Genomic DNA, 21992 nt, shown 5'->3' on the forward strand with positions numbered 1-21992 from the left:
TGTTTTTGTGATCTCTCTAAAGCCTTTGATTGTGTAAACCATCTAATTCTTTTGAAAAAAGCGGAATATTATGGTTTGGGTGGTATCGCTGGTTCATGGTTCCAGTCATACCTAAAGGACTGAAAGTAGACTGCAATGCTGAATGGCACATCTGGAGAACCTGCCTCATCTGAGTGGGGCACAGTAAGTTGTGGTGTGTCACAAGGCTCTGTTTTGGGTCCACTGCTGTTTCTCATCTTCATTAATGATCTCCCACTTTGTTCTGATACAAAGAGTAAATTTACTCTTTTTGCAGATGACACTACAATTCTAATTGATGATTTTACAGACAACAATCTTGACCAAACTATAAACGAAGTTTTCAATGATATAGTAAATTGGTTTTCTTCAAATGGTCTCTCATTGAATACAGATAAAACCCTTTATATGAGATTCCATACTCCACAAAGAAATCTGGAAAAAATTAACGTTTAAGTGTAGAGATCAAGCAATACAAAAAGTTGAGGTTACAAAATTCCTGGTTACTTATATAGACAGCAAATGTAATTGCTCGACACACATTCTTCATCTTTACAAAACACTTAACTCAGCAATATTTGCACGATGGGTTATTGCTTCAGTGGCTGACGCAGATACTATTAAGGCTTCTTACTTCGGCTATTTTCATTCATTGAAGTCATATGCTATTATATTCTGGGGGAACCAACCTCTCGCAAAGAAAATTTTCACTGCACAAAAAAAAGCCATCAGAATAATGAGTGGTGTCCATCACAGACACTCTTGTAGATGCTTGTTTCGAAAGGTGGGGATCCTTACCACCGCCTCACAGTATATCTTTTCTTTGCTGACCTTTGTCTGTAATAACCCTTATGTCCACAAAGATAACAGCCAATTTCATAACTATAACATAAGCACCAAAAACAGTCTGCACATTGAATTGAAAAGTCTCACTATTGTTCAAAAAGGAGCTTACTACTCCAGTATTAAGCTGTTTAATGCTCTCCCACCACACATCAAATGCCTTAATAATAGATTGCGAGCATTCAAATAAGCTCTCAAGGAGTACCTGATAGAGAAATCTTTTCATACAATCGATGAATATGTGAAAGAAAAGCCGCGCAGGATTAGTCGAGCGGTCTAAGGCGTGCAGTCATGGACTGTGCGGCTAGTCCCGGCAGAGGTTCCTCCCTCGGGCATGGGTGTGTATGACCTTAGCAGTTAAGTCCCATAAGATTTCATACACTTTTTTTTTAAAGAAAATGTATATAATCACTAAACTTGCAAGTGTTGTATAAATAGTGTAATTAATTTTGTTTTGAATAGGCATATGAAAATTGTTTATAGTATTTCTGTATCTCCCTTCGAATAGTGAACTTATCTTGATTCCTGTATATATTACTCATCCTTAACATGTGAAACAAAAACTTTCTGTTAATTGAATGTGCGTTTGTTTAGTTGGTATCTTATTTAAATTCTATCTTTTTGTTGCATTTATGTAAGATATGTTTCAGGTCTGTACAATCAGACAAATTCCATATTACTTATCCTTAATACGTGCAAAACAATTTTCTCTTTATTGATTGTGCTGTTGTCTATTGCTTTTGTTTACATTGTATCTTTATTGTATGTATTTACACAAGTTATGCTTCAACTATGTACAATTTGACATGTTCCATATCCTTGCGATTCACTCACTTCCAGGATCTACGGGACATGAAATACATAAATAAATAAATAAGCATGCAGTTCTTGATGTGTTTCCATATTTTTGTCCAACCCCTGTACATAAGAGTCAGTATTAATATTATATCCTTTACTTGTTAATAAGGTGAACTTAATGTTCGCCAAGAAGTGCTGCAATGAAACCTAGCATCTCTCAAAGGAAAATACTTACAGTTAAGCAAACAATTATTTCTTTAAATTACTTTGTAGACCACTGAAGACACTTAAAACAAGTAGGTGAAATAAGTTTGGTCAAAAATGAAAGTAAAGTTTGTAACACCATAGCTCTAACGCTGTACTGATTTATTTTGCCTTTTGTTTTGTTTAATGTTGTAGCGTTGAGTTTCTGTAAAATTTGTTGGATTGAATCAATACCATGAGAGTGTTTATTCTTTTCTCTGTTAAAAACTTTGATGTCTTTTAGATTGTAGGAAGTGTAATCTCTGTAATATGTACAATATGAGTAAATTATATGTTTTGTCTTTGCCACATAATCTCTTTGGTTAGCTTTAAAATTAAATAATTTTGTGTAGAACTACCAATATGTGCAAATGTTCTGTTTTATTTAAAGTGTTTGTTTGCTGTTATGTAAACCACTGACCTTCACTTAGGATTATTAGTTATTTTGTATGTAAAAGGTGTTGTGGTTCCCCTCGGGAACAGAAGCATGCAGTGCGCGCAAATTGTGGTTGGCATAGGTAGAAAAGTTGGAATCAAGAGTCAGTCAGGGACGAGCTACCAAACAATCAACTGCTCATGTAAAAGTTGTGTATTGTGCTGGTGCCGAGAGAGGCTTTCTGTGCCACTTTCCAATGCCTCAGATGGATGGATAAAGACTAGAGCTATTCTGAAATTGGTATCTATCATCGCCACCAAGAAATGACAAGAGTCCAGCAATTCTACCAGCAAATCCACCTACCAACATGCACTCGCCACCACATTGCACAATCACTGTAGTAGAACAGAAGAACTATTGTAATGTACAGTGAAGGATCAGCTCATTGGATGTGTTAGTGTGCTCAAATATAAGGTAATTTATAACTGAATTTATGTACCTACCTTAATTTTTTCCTTATCACAACACCTCTCAGGTTCCTCTCCATTAGAACTATGGTTACCGAGTATCCTTTATTGAAAGCATATTAAAATTAATATAGCAACAGAGTGTGCTAAGATTAATAATGTTTGTTGAAAGGATCCAACAAATATCTCAATTTTGTGTACCATAAGCAGTACTGTCTGTAATCATGTGAAATGGCTCACTTAAAATTGAATGATGTAAAATGTTTACCCTTACTAATTCAGTTTTTAAATTTTCAAAATCTTTCTGACATTCAGGCTGTTCAAATGTGTTCTGAGAAAAACTTGCCCCCTCACAAATTTGAGGTAAAACCCACAAAGACCTAAAAACTCTTTTAATTGTTTCCCGCTCTTTGGAAGAGGACACTTTTCAATAGCATTAAGCTTTTCTGGGTCTTTGCCAATCCCAGATGTGGTTATTATGGGTCCCAAAAACTTAATTTCTTGTCTCACAAATTCACACTTTAACTTCAAAGTCATGCCCCCTGCTTGAAGAACAATAAGGGTTTTGTTTAACAGGTCACAATGTTCTTCCCAATTATCAGTAGCAATTAATAGGTCGTCTACATATGCAATCAATCTGGCACAAAGTTCTTTTCCTAAAACAGAATACAAAGTCCTAATGAAAACAGAAACAGATGTACTTAAACGAAATGGTGCAACTTTGTATTGGTAACATTTTCCTGCAAACAAAAAAAAGCTGTATATTTCCTAGAATCTTTGTGTAATGGGATTTCCCAATATCTGCCAGTGAGGTCTAGACTGGTCAGATATTTTACATTATGGAACTTTTGTAATAAATCATCTAAATTTTCAGGTCTGTCTACTTCTCTCCTAACAATTTTATTCAGTTTTCGTGCATCAATGACTACTCTTACGCCTCCATCCTTCTTATTGACTATAATAAATGGACTATTGTATTCACTATTGCTTCTCTCTATTACCCCCCATTCCAACATTTTACCAATTTCAGCTTGTACTGCTTCTTTCTTAGCTATAGGTATTGGGTATGGTCTGACAAAGTATGGTTCATGTTCCAGGACATCCATACAGTATTCAAAATTATTTACGACACCTGGTTTATCAGAGAATACTTCCTTATTATTATTCAAGATATTAAATAAATCCTCTTTCTGTTCACATGAGATCTCCTGGATAATATCAACAATCTCCCTTAAACTGTCAGTTTTTTGATCATCCTGCAATAAACCTTTCACATGGTATATTTCATATAGTTGGGATAAACCATCATTTTCAGATCTTATTTTTAACAATATGGGTTCTATATCAACATCTTGGACCTGGTTGTGACCTTCAAATTTAATTTCTATTGTATTGGTTTCCCTATTAATCTTAACAGTTCTACCACCACAATCTAAAATTACTTTTTCCTTGTCTAGCCAATCAATACCTGTTCAAATTTTTGACTTTCTATTTCAAAGTTCATCAATACTTGTTTTCAAATGGGCTTGCTGGACTTACCAGTAGCTCCTATAATTTTTACTCCAATCACAGACATTATTACTAGCCCTGGTTTACATGGAATATGATCAAAGAATGATTCATATATGGCACTGATTTGGGATCCTGTGTCGAAAAGCACTTGCAGCTCAGGGTTATAAACATTTACAGGTATTATGGTTTGTTTAATAATTCTGTGTTCCTTTTCCTCCTGTTCTTTCCATAACAGATCCTACTCAATCATAATGTCTTTCCAAGAAATATTACCTACTGATTTCTGTTGTATATCAGGTGGCTTTTTGGGTTTGTTGACCTCTACATCTTTACAGATTTTCAAGAGATCATGTTCTACTATATTTATATCAGAAGGTTCTTTAGGCTTCTGTAAATCTACTTCTTCCATTACATGAAGTAAAGCTTGCCCTAATATAATGTCATCTGACGGCTCTTTCGGTTTTGTTTCGGTTATGCATTCCGGATTTTGTTTCGAAAACATGTCATTCAGTTTTTTCGTAGCCTCTTTCTGCAAAGGTATAATTACGTTTGTCTACCTCTGAAAACTGATCTGTATCTGAATCTGTAGTCTCTCCTTCATCTGAGCTATCACTAAGCTCTATTTCGTTATCAGATTTGAGCAGGAAAGCAACTTTTAAACAGTGAGGCAGATTACCTCTAGATGTTTCAGCTACCTTGTTTTCTGGATTATTTTCTACACAATGCACATCGTTTGGACACTCGGGTACTTCTGTTTGTATCACTTTGAACGATTTCAGCCTTAACTTCATACTTAGTATAATTGTCATTTACTTCTATAACCTTCATTTCATTTTCTTCCTTGCTATCCTTCTCAAGTAATCGTGCGAAATTCTTACTAGACCCTTCTGCATTAGAACTACAAAACACCTTTCCATCAACAATAGCTTCACCTGCACTGCTTATAATGTCATGTTTACTAATGTCCTCCTTTACATCACTTTCACCTATTATTAATTGTGCACATGTCTTTTGCGTGGCATATTCTACCTTCCTTTCCTCTTTACTCATCATAACCTCACCCACGTCTACGTCTTTTACCTCATATACATCATTAACAACACAAATATTCTTCTTTTCACTCGCATTTTCTGGCTCTCTTTCATTCTTTAATAATGCCTTTTCGCATGATTCTGATATTGAGTTATCCTTATTTATCATATGACATATTAACTTTATTTTCAGTTTTACATTCGTCTATTACTAAAACCGGACAACGGAAGTGTCCGATGCTGCCTTTTACGTTTCTCTCTACGGCAGCCATCTTGTTCTGACCTCGCCCATTTGTGTGTGTTGCTGAGTACAATGTACGGTGCTCCGGCAAGCGCTGCCCCTAGCACAAGCCCACTGGGCTTGTCACTATGTATCACTCTGCGCACGTCACCCCCAGGCTCGTCCTTAAACTTCCTGCCCTGTATTTTACATCCTTCTTTCTCGAATTTATTATCTGACATCTTTTCTTTTAGCCCAAAACCGGTTTCCACGTGAATCCGGCCCGTAACACACGTGGTTTTCAGTTTTCCACTCCATCTCTATTTTGGAAATTCCTCTCACGCGACCTCTTTGAATCGTGTTTACACGACAGCTATCATTTTCAGGTCGTTGATTTTGGTCATTACTTTCTCTCGATTAATTGTTGTTATTATTGTGACGAACTTCGCGATTTCCACGCCAATGGTCTTCGTCTTCGGCTCTTTCCAAAAACGCTGCAAAATTCCTATGATTACTACTCACATATATTTTTGAATCCTGTGGTAGTTTCTTCCAAAGTTCCCAAACAATTACGGTTTCAGTGCGCCTGTTTTTCAGGTGTATTAATTTCCTATATCATGATTTACAAACTTCTTTCAAGGTTTGCCTCCCTCTAATATCATACATTCAGGCCATTATACACTCCTGGAAATTGAAATAAGAACACCGTGAATTCATTGTCCCAGGAAGGGGAAACTTTATTGACACATTCCTGGGGTCAGATACATCACATGATCACACTGACAGAGCCACAGGCACATAGACACAGGCAACAGAGCATGCACAATGTCGGCACTAGTACAGTGTATATCCACCTTTCGCAGCAATGCAGGCTGCTATTCTCCCATGGAGACGATCGTAGAGATGCTGGATGTAGTACTGTGGAACGGCTTGCCATGCCATTTTCACCTGGCGCCTCAGTTGGACCAGCGTTCGTGCTGGTCGTGCAGACCGCGTGAGACGACGCTTCATCCAGTCCCAAACATGCTCAATTGGGGGACAGATCCGGAGATCTTGCTGGCCAGGGTAGTTGACTTGCACCTTCTAGAGCACGTTGGGTGGCACGGGATACATGCGGACGTGCATTGTCCTGTTGGAACAGCAAGTTCCCTTGCCGGTCTAGGAATGGTAGAACGATGGGTTCGATGATGCTTTGGATGTACCGTGCACTATTCAGTGTCCCCTCGACGATCACCAGTGGTGTACGGCCAGTGTAGGAGATCGCTCCCCACACCATGATGCCGGGTGTTGGCCCTGTGTGCCTCGGTTCTTATGCAGTCCCGATTGTGGCGCTCACCTGCACGGCGACAAACACGCATACGACCATCATTGGCACCAAGGCAGAAGCGACTCTCATCGCTGAAGACGACACGTCTCCATTCGTCCCTCCATTCACGCCTGTCGCGACACCACTGGAGGCGGGCTGCACGATGTTGGGGCGTGAGCGGAAGACGGCCTAACGGTGTGCGGGACTGTAGCCCAGCTTCATGGAGACGGTTGCGAATGGTCCTCGCCGATACCCCAGGAGCAACAGTGTCCCTAATTTGCTGGGAAGTGGCGGTGCGGTCCCCTACGGCACTGCGTAGGATCCTACGGTCTTGGCGTGCATCCGTGCGTCGCTGCAGTCCGGTCCCAGGTCGACGGGCACGTGCACCTTCCGCCGACCACTGGCGACAACATCGATGTACTGTGGAGACCTCACGCCCCACGTGTTGAGCAATTCGGCGGTACGTCCACCCGGCCTCCCGCATGCCCACTATACGCCCTCGCTCAAAGTCCGTCAACTGCACATACGGTTCACGTCCACACTGTCGCGGCATGCTACCGGTGTTAAAGACTGCGATGGAGCTCCGTATGCCACGGCAAACTGGCTGACACTGACGGCGGCGGTGCACAAATGCTGTGCAGCTAGCGCCATTCGACGGCCAACACCGCGGTTCCTGGTGTGTCCGCTGTGCCGTGCGTGTGATCATTGCTTGTACAGCCCTCTCGCAGTGTCCGGAGCAAGTATGGTGGGTCTGACACACCGGTGTCAATGTGTTCTTTTTTCCATTTCCAGGAGTGTAAATTCATGCCATAAATGGTCTTGCTTTTCTTCTGACCAGTATTCATCAATAAATTTTTGTTTAAAACTTTCAAAGAGCATCTGGTTAGTATTGAGGTTCAATGCCCGCCTTTTTGCATTCCTGTTAATGCAGTGATCATAACATTAATTTATTCCTGATCAGATAAATACTCAGGAAAGTTCCTTTCACAATTTTTCACAAAATCAACTGGGTGCCATCCGTTACGTCTCTTTGCAAGATCGAATTTTTCCTCGCCCTCTAATATTTTACTGAAAGGTATTCTTTCAGTAAAATGTGCAGGTCCTCTTTGTAATTTTCTTTCTAAGTCGTACATTTTGCCTTGGATTTGTGAAGTGTTATGGTCACACTTCTTTTCGCAAGTAATGATCTGTTTGTTTAGTTCTTTACTTGTTTCTGTTAAAGATTGTTTAATCAGTGCAAATTCCGTGTTACATTCTGTTTGTATTTCGGATTTAGTACCGAATACCTTTTCGTCCACTTTAGTACTGACTAAGGGTTGTATTTGATCTTGAATTTTAATTACTTCAGTGTCAAATCTTTCGTTAATGTCATCAATCTGTCCTTGTACACTAGCAATATTGCCATTGATGACAGTAATTTCGCTTTTAATGCCTTTGATTTCATTACTCACTATTCCTACCCCTGAATTGACTTCTTCAATTTGTTTGCTAAGTCGGGTACTCTGCATTTTGATTTGTTTACTTTGTGCAATAATCTGTTGGTTTTGCTCGTCAAGTTGATTATTTTTCACTTTTGGTTTCCATTACATTTTCATGTTCAAGTCCTACTTCCCTTGCTGTTTCTTGTGATACGAACATATTCCTCGATTCGCTAGCATAGCCACTGTCTTCAACAACATCGCCTATTTCGTCTTGTTTAGTACGAGCGACATTCACAGCTTCGATCTGTTTATTTATGTCCGCGTGATATTGTACGTAGTTTAATTCGCGTGTAGTGCCATCTGTTGGTGTGTTGCCTGAACTGCTCTCGTTTGCATTCTGGTCTCCTGTGTCTAGATTTATTTCTAGTTTTCTGTCCCTTTTAGTTACTATTAAGTACTGGTATCTTTTTACCTTCAATTTACGCTGACTTTTCACTATTCGTTCTGTCAAATAATTTACAGGTTCACACCGCTGGACTTTTCTGTTCACTTTAAGTTTGAAAGATGCTTAATACTTATACTTTTTCCATTGGTAGCTTTCAAGCATGATGTAACCAGTGGCTCCTGAAAATCAATCCTTCCAAGACCCAGGCAATCATCGTAGGTCATACCACTCTCTCCTTCTGGCTCCTGGATTTCTCACTTACCGTCTGCGCCCGTTCTGTCCGCCTCACCTACCTTGGCCTCACCACTGACCGTCACCTCACCTGGATCCCTCGTCTCCGCTCCATCCAATTCAAAGCCCACAATCGCCTCCGACTCCTCGAACTCCTCTCTGGCGGGAAATGGGGGTTGCACCCCTCTACTACCCTCCACACCTACAAATCCTTAATCCGTCCCATCCTCTGTTATGCCAGTCCTGCCTGGATATCTGCCGCCCCCCCCCCCCAAATTCTATAAGTCCCTCCAGATCCTAGAGCGTCATGCACTCCGCCTTGCCTTCCGTATATGCCTCCTGTCCCCCACGCAGATCCTCTATGACCTCATTCCTTTCCCCCATCTGCTCCTATTCCTCAAACATATCCACATACTCTACACCTCCTGCCGCCTTGATCCGCCTCACCCCCTGGTTGCTCCTCTCCTCTCCTATCCCCGCCCCCTGCCACATCTTCACTGTTGTGTCCCACCTACCCTCCATCTCTACACCCTTCATCTCCTTTCCCAAGGTGGCTTCCATCAACTCCCCCTCCTGGATGATGCCCTCTCTCCCTCCATTTATCCCTCCTATCAACTCTGATCCTCACCCCCCCTACTTTCCTCCGTCCTTTTCCTGGGCTCCCTCTATCCCCTTCCATCCTCTTTTTTTCCCCACCTACCCACTCTCTGCCCCCTTCACTCCCCCGAGTCCTTTTGCATTTCCCTCCTCTGCCTTTTCCCATTCCCTCTCGCGTCTGCCCTGCCCCTCCCCCTCCCCCCCCCCCCCTATGAGTCCTCTACCTCCTTCGGTTCCCCACCCCTTTTGTTTTTCCTCTCCTCCCTCCTTGTTTTCCCCCTCATCTGTCCAGGTCACCCCTCCCCCCCCCCCCCCTCCATCTGCCCTTGGCTATGGTGTGTCATCTTTGTGCGGACATTTTAGTGCAGTGTTTACATTGAGTGTTCAGTGTTGTGTGTCTTTTCCGAAGTGTTGCAAACGGACATCATACTGTTGCTGGGTGTGATTTTTATATCTCTTGCGAACAGAAACCAGACTGTTGCCATGTTTTTTTAATTGTCTGTCTACTATGTTACCTATCTGCTTCCTGTGTATTTTATTAGCATTGCCAACCCTTTGTTTTATGTTTTAACTTTCCACAATTTTCTGCTGTTTTACAATTTAAGTCACTGTTTTATCGCCTGTTTTTATTTGTTTCTTATCTTCTTCTTAAGTTTTAAAAAGTCTGTAGGCTGCAGAGCAGCGTACTAGGCTGCTGCCAGCCCCCCCCCCCCCCACCCCCTTAGGGGGGAATTGAAATTCAATAATGGAAAAAAAAAGTAGCCGTCAACTGATTAACGTCCTGTCAAGCGGCGCCACGTGTATCGCACGTCTGCTACTATTATACCACAACCTCAAAACTGGAGGCAGTTCGTATCATTAAATTATTTTTATTCAAGCAATTATGGTATAAAGCAACAGAGCAGTGTTACCCTCTGAGAGGAATTTTGTTATGTTGACCGTGTTGTACCTAACGGAGGTGGCTTATCGGAACTGAAAGAATTATGTAAATATTTAAACAATAACAAACAATATTTTACCTATCTGCACTGTTCAAAGAATAAAGAAAACGGTCGCCAGCCTAATTAAGCAAAAGAATGATTGACATTCTTGTTCAAGAATATACGTATGAGTAATTTTAATGGACAAACACAACCTATACTTCGCCACACACGAGTGCAATGAACTCTGGCACCTGAATACAGTATGTTCACATTGAGGTTGGAGCTAACAGATCAGAACAAACTATAACAGATAACAAAACACACTATTATCTTGAGGACTTAGTCAAACTTAATGATCTCAATAACGTTACTCTTAGTATTCACTATAGAATCGTTAATTGGACATAGGTTTAGTATCACTTTTCAAACAAATTCCTATCTGACATGAAATATGGATATAGTTTGCAGCAAATTTAGTTACTGTGCATAGATAAAATCTCTTATTCCTAACACCTTTCTACTTAGAATGAAAATTAAATGGAGTTCACTAACAAATTACTTCTCACTGTCTTTTGAATAAAGAAGTTACTATTTTCATAGACAGTGGCCTTTCTATTAATCGTTATCTAGCATGAGCACAATAGACAAACTGTTGATCCTCTTACACCATTAACATGCACTTTTAATGCACAAGAGGAACCCACTATTGTACAGAATTTGACTTGAATAGCAAGAGTAATTGAAACTTTCTATAATTAAGTAACTTTCTTTGTGCCTTTGAACTACTTTCAATGGAGAGGAGGGGGGGGGGGGGGGGGCGGCTTAATCTTGACCACTGTAGCAGAGCAAACTAAACACACTTTCATTACATCAGTGAAACACTTAGCAAGCATGAACATATAACTCTAAATAGTTGCAGTTCTGAACTTTTACTACATTGAAACACAAAATTGAGATATTTGTAAAATCCTTTCAACAAACAATATTAAATTTAGCACACTCTATTGCCATATTAATTTTAATATGCTTTCAATGAAGGACACTCGGTAATCACTTTAACATGGGAAGGACCCTAAGTGGTTGTGTGACTAGGGATAAAAAATCAAGGTAGGTATAAGAGGTCGAGTATAAGTTACCTTCTTTTTGCACACACTAAAACATCCAATGAGCTGATCCTTCACCCTACTCCAGCTTTGAGGTTATGGTACAGCAGTAGCGGACAATAGTGTTATAAGTTCAGCTGCAGAAAACAAGTAATAGTTATTTATTATCTACAATATAAAGAATGCTGAAGTAGTGAATGAGGATGAATGGCTGCAAGTGTTAATATAAACTGTTATATGTTGACAAACAGATATATAATCTAGATGTTTCATGCAACTGAAACTCCTTTAATACCTCTACTGAGTCTGTTCAAACATCTATCTTTATGTAGCTCATATTCCCATACTCGAAGTTGAAATTTGATGTCACACACTTTTTTAAATTTTACTTTCTTTCAAGTATCTTCATTTAGTATATCTTTATGATATACACTGCTGATTTTAATTACAATTCCGTTTTGAGTGGATGTGGATGACTTGAAAGACATATATGACATTCTTAAATTACATCAAGTATAATCCCTTCCACAAACACCTTTCTTCTCCACAGGGGAAAAAACAACTGCATTACTAACATTTTCTTTAAACTTAATATGAGTGACATGTTAGTAGCACAATTTTGTGCTCTGTACAGAGGAATAAATGTTCCCTCACTAATAAGTACCAGCTGCTAGTGCAACTGAAGAAAGTAAACAAAATTAAGGTTTAACGTCCTATAGAAAGTGATGTCATTAGATACTGAATTGAAAAGAAAGGCAGGTTACAGGTAACTTCTTCTCAATGACAGGATAATCAAAGATGGATCACAAGCTCACACTGGAGAAGGAAATCAGTCACGCCCTTCCCTGCATTCATTGTAAGCTATTTACGGAAATTTCAGAAATCTTACTCTGAATGACCAGATGGGGTTAAGGCCCAAGATCCTCCAAGGTGTAAGTCCACTCTCTTAACAATGTGTCACCTGGCTTCATACTGAGGCAGGGTGGAGGACAAAGTTGGACACCTATTAAATAATTTAGCAAAAACACATAAACCTTAAACCGAATGAGTAGATGGTCATTTGAATCCTGCTTCTCTCAAGCAAAGTGTGGCTATAAAATAATGGGACAATTGCAGTAAATTACTTTATTTAAAAAATACATATTGAGTTTTTGTCACTCTCAATATATTCCCCTCTTCTAACCCAACAACACTAAATGCGAATTTTCCATGGATGGAAACAGTGCTGGAAGCCTTCCTCTGTGAGCTCCTGAATTACATGTGCCACTTTTTCTTTCACTGCTTCAATGGACTGAAATATTGTTTCTTGCAATGCAGGTTTGGACATGGGGAATAAATAAAAGTCACATAGTGTTGGCTCAGGTGAAGAAGGTACCTGGTCTAAAACTGGGGTGCTATACTATGCTAGAAACCTTTTAACAGACAATGCGGTATGAGCCAGTGTGTTGTCTTGAAGCAGAATCCATTACTTCCAGAGTTCGGGATATTTTTTTCTAATTTTCTCACAGAGTTGAGCAAGAATTTCAAGATGGTAATGCTGATTAATAGTTCGGCCTTCAGAAAACCAGCGAAGATACACATTTCCATGAATATTAAAAAAAGAAACAATCATCGTCCCTTTGAATCCTCGTTTGCTCATTTGACCTTCTTTTGCTCTCAGTGAAGTTGGACCCTTCCAGTGCATGCATTGGAGCTAAGTTTCTGAATCATAAGTGAAAAACCAAGAATCATCACATGTTATCACTCTTTCCAAGAAATTAGAATCATTTTCAATCGTATTCAAAGCATCTGTAAAAACATTTTCATGAGTTTCTTTTTGTATGAGCATGAGAATTTTCAGCACCAGTTTCATATACACTTTTCCCATGTTAAATTTGTTCTGTAAAATTTGAACTCCACATTCTTTGTTAATTTCTACAGTTTCTGCAATCAATCAAATACTCAACTGATGGTCATATTGAATCAGATTACCTACTTTTTTGATACTTTCATCCATTTTTTTATGTTGAAGGGCGTCCTAGGCATGAGTCATCTTCAACATGTTCTCGCCCATCCTGGAAGTGCTTGAACCACTCAAAAACTTGTGTATTTGATAAACAGTCTTCATCATACACTTCTTTTAGCAGAATATAGGTTTCAGTAGCAATTTTTCCAAGTTTCATGTGAAACTTCATGACAATTCATTGCCTACTATTACACTTATCATTTTCCCATTGAAACAAAATAACATCTAGTGCACAAACACACAAACAAAGGCCACAGCCACACTGATTTGACTATAGACACCAGAGACACGAAATTTGATTGAGAAGGCTTCACGCTTCACAGCTATTGGTCGTTCATCTTTGGCACACGTGTACTTATATGACAGCATCAGTTCCATTATTTTATAGCCACACATTGTATGCAGCACTGAAGTCACTGCATCACTTCACTTGATGGGTGCAGAAGGTGTGAGGCCTATTCATCATTTGCAGATTAAGTGTGAGATGAAAAATGATATCCCTTAGTGAAATGGCACCAAGGAATGGGAAGGAGAACCAGGCTCACACAGTGTATACACTTAGGGAAACTCATCAACATCTACATCTAATCATACTTCGCAAGCCACCTCATGGTGTGTGGCAGAATGTGCTTCTGGTACTACTAACTCAACCCCCCACCCCCCTGCTCTGTTCATCTACATATATGTCTACACAGATACTCTGCAAGCCACCATACGTTGTGTGGCAGAGGGTATCCTGCACAACTACTTGTCATTTCCCCTCCTGTTCCACTCACAAATAGAGCGAGGGAAAAATGACTCTCTCTTCCACTCGCGAACAGCATGTGGGAAGAGAGAGTGTCAGTAAGCCTCTGTACTGGCTCTAATTTATCAACTTTTCTCATCGTGTTCATTACAGGAGATGTATGTAGGAGGAAGTAATATCTAGTCTGACTCTTTCCAGAGGGTGCTCCCTCGAAATTTCAATAGTAAACCTCTCCGCGTTGCATAATGCTGCTCCCATAATGTCTGCCAACAGTGGTTGTTGACCATCTTGTTAATTCTCACACAGTGCCTAAACTATCCCATGATGGGACACACTGCTCTTTGTTGGATTCTCTCTCTCTCTCTCTCTCTCTCTCTCTCTCTCTCTCTCTCTCTCTCTCTCTCTCTCTCTCTCTCTGCTATCAGTCCTGCCCATATTGATGGTCAATACTCAAGAATCGGTCAAACAAGCCCCTTATAAGTGACTTTCTTCATGGTTGAGTGAGTTAGATTTCCTTAAAATTCTCCCTATGAATTTGTCTGACAGCTGCTTTGCCTACTATTTGTTTTACGTGGCCATTTCAGTTGAGGTTGCTCTGGATAATTACTCCTTTGTATTTCATAGTAGATACTGTTTCCTGCAGTTTCTCATCAATTGTGAAGTTGTACAGTAGTGGATTTCTTTTCCTATGTATGCACAATGTGTTACATTTATTTATGTTCATGCTCAACTGTCAGAGCCTGAACCATTCTCAATTCTCTGCAGGTAATTCTGCAAATCAGTACTGTCGTCTGGCACTGCTTATTTTGTATAGACAACTGCATCATTTGCAAATTGTCTTAAGTAGCATCCAATGCTTTCTACTAGAACATTTATATACACTGTAAACAATATCGGTCACATCACCTTTGTTTCACTAAACGGCAGTACAAGTTGGCATCAAATACCTCCTGAAGTCCAGGAACATGGCATCAACCTTAGTGTCTCTGTCTACAGTGCCATGGATCTCATGGAACGAACAGAGCAAGTTGCGTTTCACAAGATCTCTGTTTGGGGAATCCATTTTGATTTCTGCACAGGAAATTTTTGGTCACCAAAAACACCATAATTCTTGAGCATAAAACATGTTCCATAATTCTACAATTGACTGATGTCAATGATATAGGTTAATAATTGTGTGCAACAGTCCTACAGCTACCTTTGAAAATAGGAATGATGTGCACTTATTTCCAGTTGCTAGGTGTCCTTCATTGCTCCAGCAACCTATGATGAACTTCTCCTAGATGGGGAGCAAGTTCTTTTGCAAGATCTTTGTAGAATCTTTTAGGTATCTCATCTGGTTCTGGTGCCTTTCTACTACCAAGAGATTGTAGTAGCTTTACTATTCTGCTACCAGTTATCTCATTATCTGCCATTTTGACATTCATACAGTGATTGAAAGGAGGGGCAGTGTTACAATCTTTCCTGGTGAAACAGTTTCAGAAGATCAAATTCAGTATTTTGCTCTTCTCTCTTACCTTTTGTTTTGGTGCCCGTATGGTCTCTGAGTAAATTAATAGGTGATTTCAAACTGCTTACTGATTTTACATAAGAACAAAAACTTAGGTTTTTGACATTGCCTTCATGAGTTGGTTCTCTAACTATCTGCTCAAAGTAATTTTCGGATAAGATTTTCAGAATAATGTCACACAAACCCCTGCCTCTGGCACCAGTTTTGATAACATGACTCTCCCAATCTACACCTGGCAAATTGAAGTGATCCCCTAATTACAACAGCATGACCTCAAAAATAATAATAATGATAATGAGTGTATGGCATTGGTGGCCAGGAGACCCCTCGCAGCATGGTTCGGCCGCCGCTCCACAAGTTCTTTAACGCCACTACGGCGACTTGGGAGTGAATGAGGATGAAATGATGATGAAAGACACACAACACCCAGTCATCTCGAGACAGAGAAAATCCCTGACCCCGTCGGGAATCAAACAGGGGACCCCGTGCACGGGACACCTCAGAAATTATAAGTTGTTTCTGAAGCACTCTGCCAGTACAGCTCCTGACCCAGGCAATATATAAAAGCATCCTATTAGCATTTTTGACTGAACTTTAATGCTTAACTTCACCCAGATTAATTCACATTTGGGATCTGTGAGAACACTAGATATCTTCAAGTTCCGTAATGCAATAAATATGCTGTCACAAGTGGTGACTAATCTATCCTTATGATAAATATTCCAATATATAAATTTAGGATTTTGTTACTGTTCACTTTCAGTTTCAACCATCTTTCTGTTCCTAATCCAACCTGGGCATTAGAATCTTCAACAAGTGATACCATTTTTGAGACCTTTCCTTGGATGCTCCCACAGTTTACTAATATCATATTAACCTTTTCTATATACGATCTGCAAGGACGAGCATTCTCTGAGAACAATGTTGCTGTTGTAACTTCGATTCTGGCTGGCAGTTCCTCTCTGATCCCAAGTGGGGGAAAGGGGGTTTATCTAACCTAAAACACCCACAAAGCCACACATACTCCATTACTCTAGTAGGTGCTCCCAGCATGTAGTGCATGCATGGCCTATTAAGGGGAGCCGACCGTGGTGGCCGAGCGGTTCTAGCCGCTACAGTCTGGGACCGCGCGACCGCTGCGGTCGCTGGTTCGAATCCTGCCTCGGGCATGGATGTGTGTGATGTCCTTAGTTTAGTTAGGTTTAAGAAGTTCTACGTTCTAGGGGACTGATGACCTCAGAAGTTAAGTCCCATAGTGCTCAGAGCCATTTGAACCATTTTATTAAGGGGAACCCTACAATTCTCCACTCAGTAGCAGATGTCAAGGAATTCACATCTGATAACATTGCAGAGTCGTCTGAGCCTCTGGTTTACACCTACCATTCTGCTCCAAATCAGAGGACCACATTCAACCCTGGGTACAATGCTACAAGTAGACAGCTTAGCATGCGACCAGTGTCCAGTTATAGTTGCCTTCACCAAATCAGCTAACCAATGAAAGAAGCCGAGGATGGCCTGAGAACCCAAGCAGCAGGCATCGTTCATGCCAAGATGTGCCACTATTTCCAACTAAATACACCCAGTGTGCTCGATAGGCATCGGCAGGGCCTCCTCCACATAACAGACAATACCACCGGCAAACATACTTGGTGCATACTGGCATTCTTTCCTGCTCTGTATGCTATTTCCCTGAAGGGCTACATCATATACATAACACTGGAGCTCCCAATGACTAGCAAACCCAGCCCTGCACTTGTACAAACTGGAAGAAAGAATTGGCCACTGGCCCAACAGGATAGATATTCGATGCTGGCTCAGAAGCATTATCAACACTAAGCAGTAACTGTTGCTAAGGCGTAAACTGTCAGCCGTGAGGTCTGTTCCCTCTTTTGCCTTCCACCCAGAGACAGGCAAAATCACCACCATCCGCCACTCACTCTTGACTGAGGATGGACCTGTCAGATATTGCATATCAGAAGACACAGTGACAGCCAGGAAACCAGGGGATTCCATTGGCAGCAAAGGTGTCACAGGTCTTATCATTGGTGACTCCAATGTCAACATAGCTTTGAGCATTAGCCAGAAGCCAGAAGCCTGTCAGCTGTAGCCAATGCATCTTCTAGCTGTTTACACACAGCATCCAATTCTCCTTGTGTCCACTCACAAGTGGCACCTTAGCCATATTGTATTGTGTACAAAAACTTAATAAGTTCTCAAAAAATACAAGAAAAGCAATCAGGAGTAACTTAGAAAGTACTAGTTGACCCCACAAAAGAGAAAATTACTTGACTGTGGTGCTACTGAGGTTGGTACATATGCAAAATAACGAGAAGAGTAAACAAACACTAAGATCTGCTCTGCAGTGTTGTCACTATAGCCTGGGACTCCAAGATCTGCAAGCTTTCAAAACAGATAAAAATTGCTCTACTGAAAATATGTGTATCAACAGTTGCCTTTTACTAGAAACTCTGCTCACCCAAAAGTTACTGCAGGAAATAAATATGCAAACTCCAATGTGCTGATCTAAGCTATATGCTAGCACAAGATTTAAATGTAGAGGCAGGACATGGCACTTCTGACAATAGAAAATTATGTGAGGAATTCACCTCACACAAAAATATGTACCAAGATTTATGCAAAAACAAAAACTTCAGAGTAATTTGCTAAATACTAGTCTACACAGTAGAACAGAGAGATATAGCCCACTTCTTAGTTCCACAGTTTGAAATGCAGCAGTACTCACAAATTGTGCTGTATTGAGAACTAGTTACAAGCATAAACCAGTTGTATGTGTTTACAGCAGTAGGTAAGTAAACTACACCATCTGAGGTAGGAGTATGGAAAGATCAAATGACCACGATAGGCAAAAGTTGTACTTATATCATTCTACCAGTCATATCCTTGAACTTCTGGGACACTTGCAGTTCACTTGTATGTATGTTCTCCAGCAATGCCATAATAACTGATGGAAAGTTTAACTCTCACATAATAGAATGGAAAAGTTACAACTTTATGAGTGACAGACAAAACAAAACATCCTGAAAAACAGTTTCAAAAGCTTTTTTGGGAAAGTATCTAGAGCACAAAGTTTCAAAACTCTCAGATTGTGGAAGTATATTAGATTTGTTGGTGAAAGACACACCCAATCTCTCTTAATACAATCTGACACGACTGCGATCAGTACACATGATGCAATTGTTGAAACATGCAATAACAATGGCACAAAGGGCTAGAGACACAGCCAGAAAAGTACAGCCAATCTGATAAGGAGGGGACCAACTTGTTTCTCAGAAAGATACTACAATTACTTAATTCAACCAATAACAATGCAGGTCAGATACGTCTCAAGTGAATATCACGTCTAGCCCTAGAAAAATATAAAGGGGTCAGCAGAAGAAATTGCTAACTCTCAATTTAGAAAAGATTAGTCTTATCATGGTATCTGTTGTATTTTTGAATGCATGACATGCTAGTGAATAGTATTTCCATATGTAGTGATGGAAAGTGCTGTCTTCTATATAAATTGTTCTGTCTTGCTGTACTTGTGTCCTTAGTTTTGAATTTAACCAAACATATATCATGGAATAACACAAAATATATTCTTGTGGGTTAGCATTTTCTTCCGTTGATCCATTTGTATTTACCCATCAAAATAGATAATTATTATACACATGACCAATGACATACAAGTATTATCATGAAACTCCTTGGCCTTCCACTGGTCATTCCACTGTATTTTGTACAATACCTAGCTTATTTTTCTGCCCATGGTTTCTGGTCAGCTTCTCTGAATACTGACACCAGCTATTCCTCATGACAATACTCTTCTTTCTGCCTGCCCCTCCCCATCCGTTTCTTGCAGTTACATCTCTGCACATAAACAATTTAGTCAGTATGTGTGTGGCTGTCGTATGGAATACAATGCATGACCGCTCTCATTCTGATTGTTTTCAGTCACTTATATTCTTCATTAAGCTGTTTTTGCACTATGCAAGGACAATTCTTTTTGTTTTTCTTATTTTTAATGTTAGTGAGTAGAACAGTACACATCCAGAATGTTCTTATTAGGTGGAGCCCAGTAAAACTTGAATAAATTGCTAGAATTTTTGCAAGAATTAGAAGAAGAAGAGAATGAAAGAAATGAAGACTGTTGACAGTCAATGGTTGGAGAGATAACATCACAGTTACAGATAGTTTGCGTAAAGTAGTTATGTTGGCCACTGATGCATCGTGTATATGGATGGTGTTAACCCCTTCGGCATCAGGCCTGAAGGTGGTGCATTGAAGTGCCGAAACTGGTAGCCATAAAATAAATGACATCATAAGGATGGCTGTAGGTGCTCCATTTTCTTATAATAGTGAACAGCCGTAGTCCCCCAGATCTCCAGTCACAAGGATGGACATACACGAAAATGAAAGAAAAGTTGAAAATCAACCAACTCGGAATTTTGAGAATGATTCTATTCTGAGTGAGGAAGAAATAACAAATGATGACCGTGATTCTGAAACTGAAGTTGAGGGTAGTGATGGAGAGGACAAACATGAAACAGGGGCCAAAGATTTTCATGTTGGGAAGGATAAAGTTATGAAATAGTGAAAATCTAGTTTATTGAGATTTTCAAAAATTAAGACAAAAATATGGTAAAAATTTTACCTGGTCCAAGAAGAAAATAAGAGATTCTGCACACCTCCAACTGAAGTATTTTCGAACCATTTTGATGTAAACACAATTAAGGACATTTTAAAACACACTAGTTAAACATTCGAAAATTTATGCCCAATGTATACACAGCCGAGATATTGCACTGATCTAACCAGAGAAGAACTATTGGCCACTATCAGTATCCCTATTCAAAATGGCTTGAAAAAGGAGTGAATGATAAACGTGGAAGATTTATGGGCAGTGGATGGGATGGGAATGACACTTCTCTGAGCAGCCATGAGTTCTCGGACTTTCCTACTAATTTTGAGGAGTCTTCAATTTATGATCATACAACTCAGTAGGAAAGAAGAGCGCTTGATAAACTTCCTGCCATAAGATATACACCCATCTAAAAAAGTTTTGCATCACACTGGTTCCCAGAACTGAAGATAGACAGTGACTGTGGGTATTTTATCACAGACACAGTCCCTTTGACTGTTCAGAGATGTCACTAGACCCGCCCAAAGATGTAAACAACCAATCATGAGCAGTGTCTATTAGACAGAGGGGGTCTGACAGCCGATCAGTTCCAGTCATTCCACCAGGAAGGAGGTACACAGCTTGCGTTGTCTGTAGTTCAACCATGCCTAGACAGTCAATACTGTGATTTGATTGCATTCATATTGATACTTTGTGCCAGGAAGGGCTCTCAACAAGGGAAGTGTCCAGGTGTCTCGAAGTGAACCAAAGTGATGTTGTTCGGACATGGAGGAGATACAGAGAGACAGGAACTGTCGATGACATGCCTTGCTCTGGCTGTCCAAGGGCTACTACTGCAGTGGATGATCTCTACCTACGGATTATGGCTTGGAGGAACGCTGACAGCAATGCCACCATGTTGAATAATGCTTTTTGTACAGCCACAGGAAGTCATGTTACAACTCAAACTGTGCGCAATAGGCTGCATGGTGCACAGCTTCACTCGAGACATTCATGGCGAGGTCCATGGAGACATGTTTGGAGGCAACCCAGTCAGGCTGAACGCCTCAGACACACAGTCCAGCTAGTGCAGCAAGGTGGAGGTTCCCTGCTGTTTTCGGGTGGCATTATGTGGGGGCGACGAACACCGTTGGTGGTCATGGAAGGCACAGTAATGGCTGTGCAATATGTGAATGCATCCTTCAACTGATAGTGCAACCAAATTGGCAGCATATTGGCGAGGTATTCATCTTCATGGGCGACAATTCAAGCCCCCATCATGAACATCTTGTGAATGACTTCCTTCAGGATAACAACATTGCTCGACTAGAATGGGCAGCAAGTTCTCCAGACATGAACCCTATCAAACATGCCTGGGATAGATGAAAAAGGGCTGTTTGTGGACAACATGACCCACCAACCACTCTGAGAGATCCATGCCAAATCACCATTGAGGAGTGGGACAATCTGGAGCAACAGTGCCTTGATGAACTTGTGGATGGTATGCCACAACCGAATACAGGCATGCGTCAATGCAAGAGGACATGCTACTGGGTATTAAAGGTACTGGTGTGTAC

General features: G+C 40.3%; 1 protein-coding gene across 1 annotated transcript in view; it reads right to left on the bottom strand.

The window, feature by feature from the left end:
• Positions 1 to 21992, bottom strand: part of LOC124723176 (constitutive coactivator of peroxisome proliferator-activated receptor gamma-like) — a 735979-nt gene that overhangs the window by 500884 nt on the left and 213103 nt on the right. The window lies entirely within an intron of this gene.

The sequence above is a fragment of the Schistocerca piceifrons genome, chromosome X (genome assembly GCF_021461385.2).
Source record: "Schistocerca piceifrons isolate TAMUIC-IGC-003096 chromosome X, iqSchPice1.1, whole genome shotgun sequence".
NCBI classification, from domain to species: Eukaryota; Metazoa; Arthropoda; class Insecta; order Orthoptera; family Acrididae; genus Schistocerca; species Schistocerca piceifrons.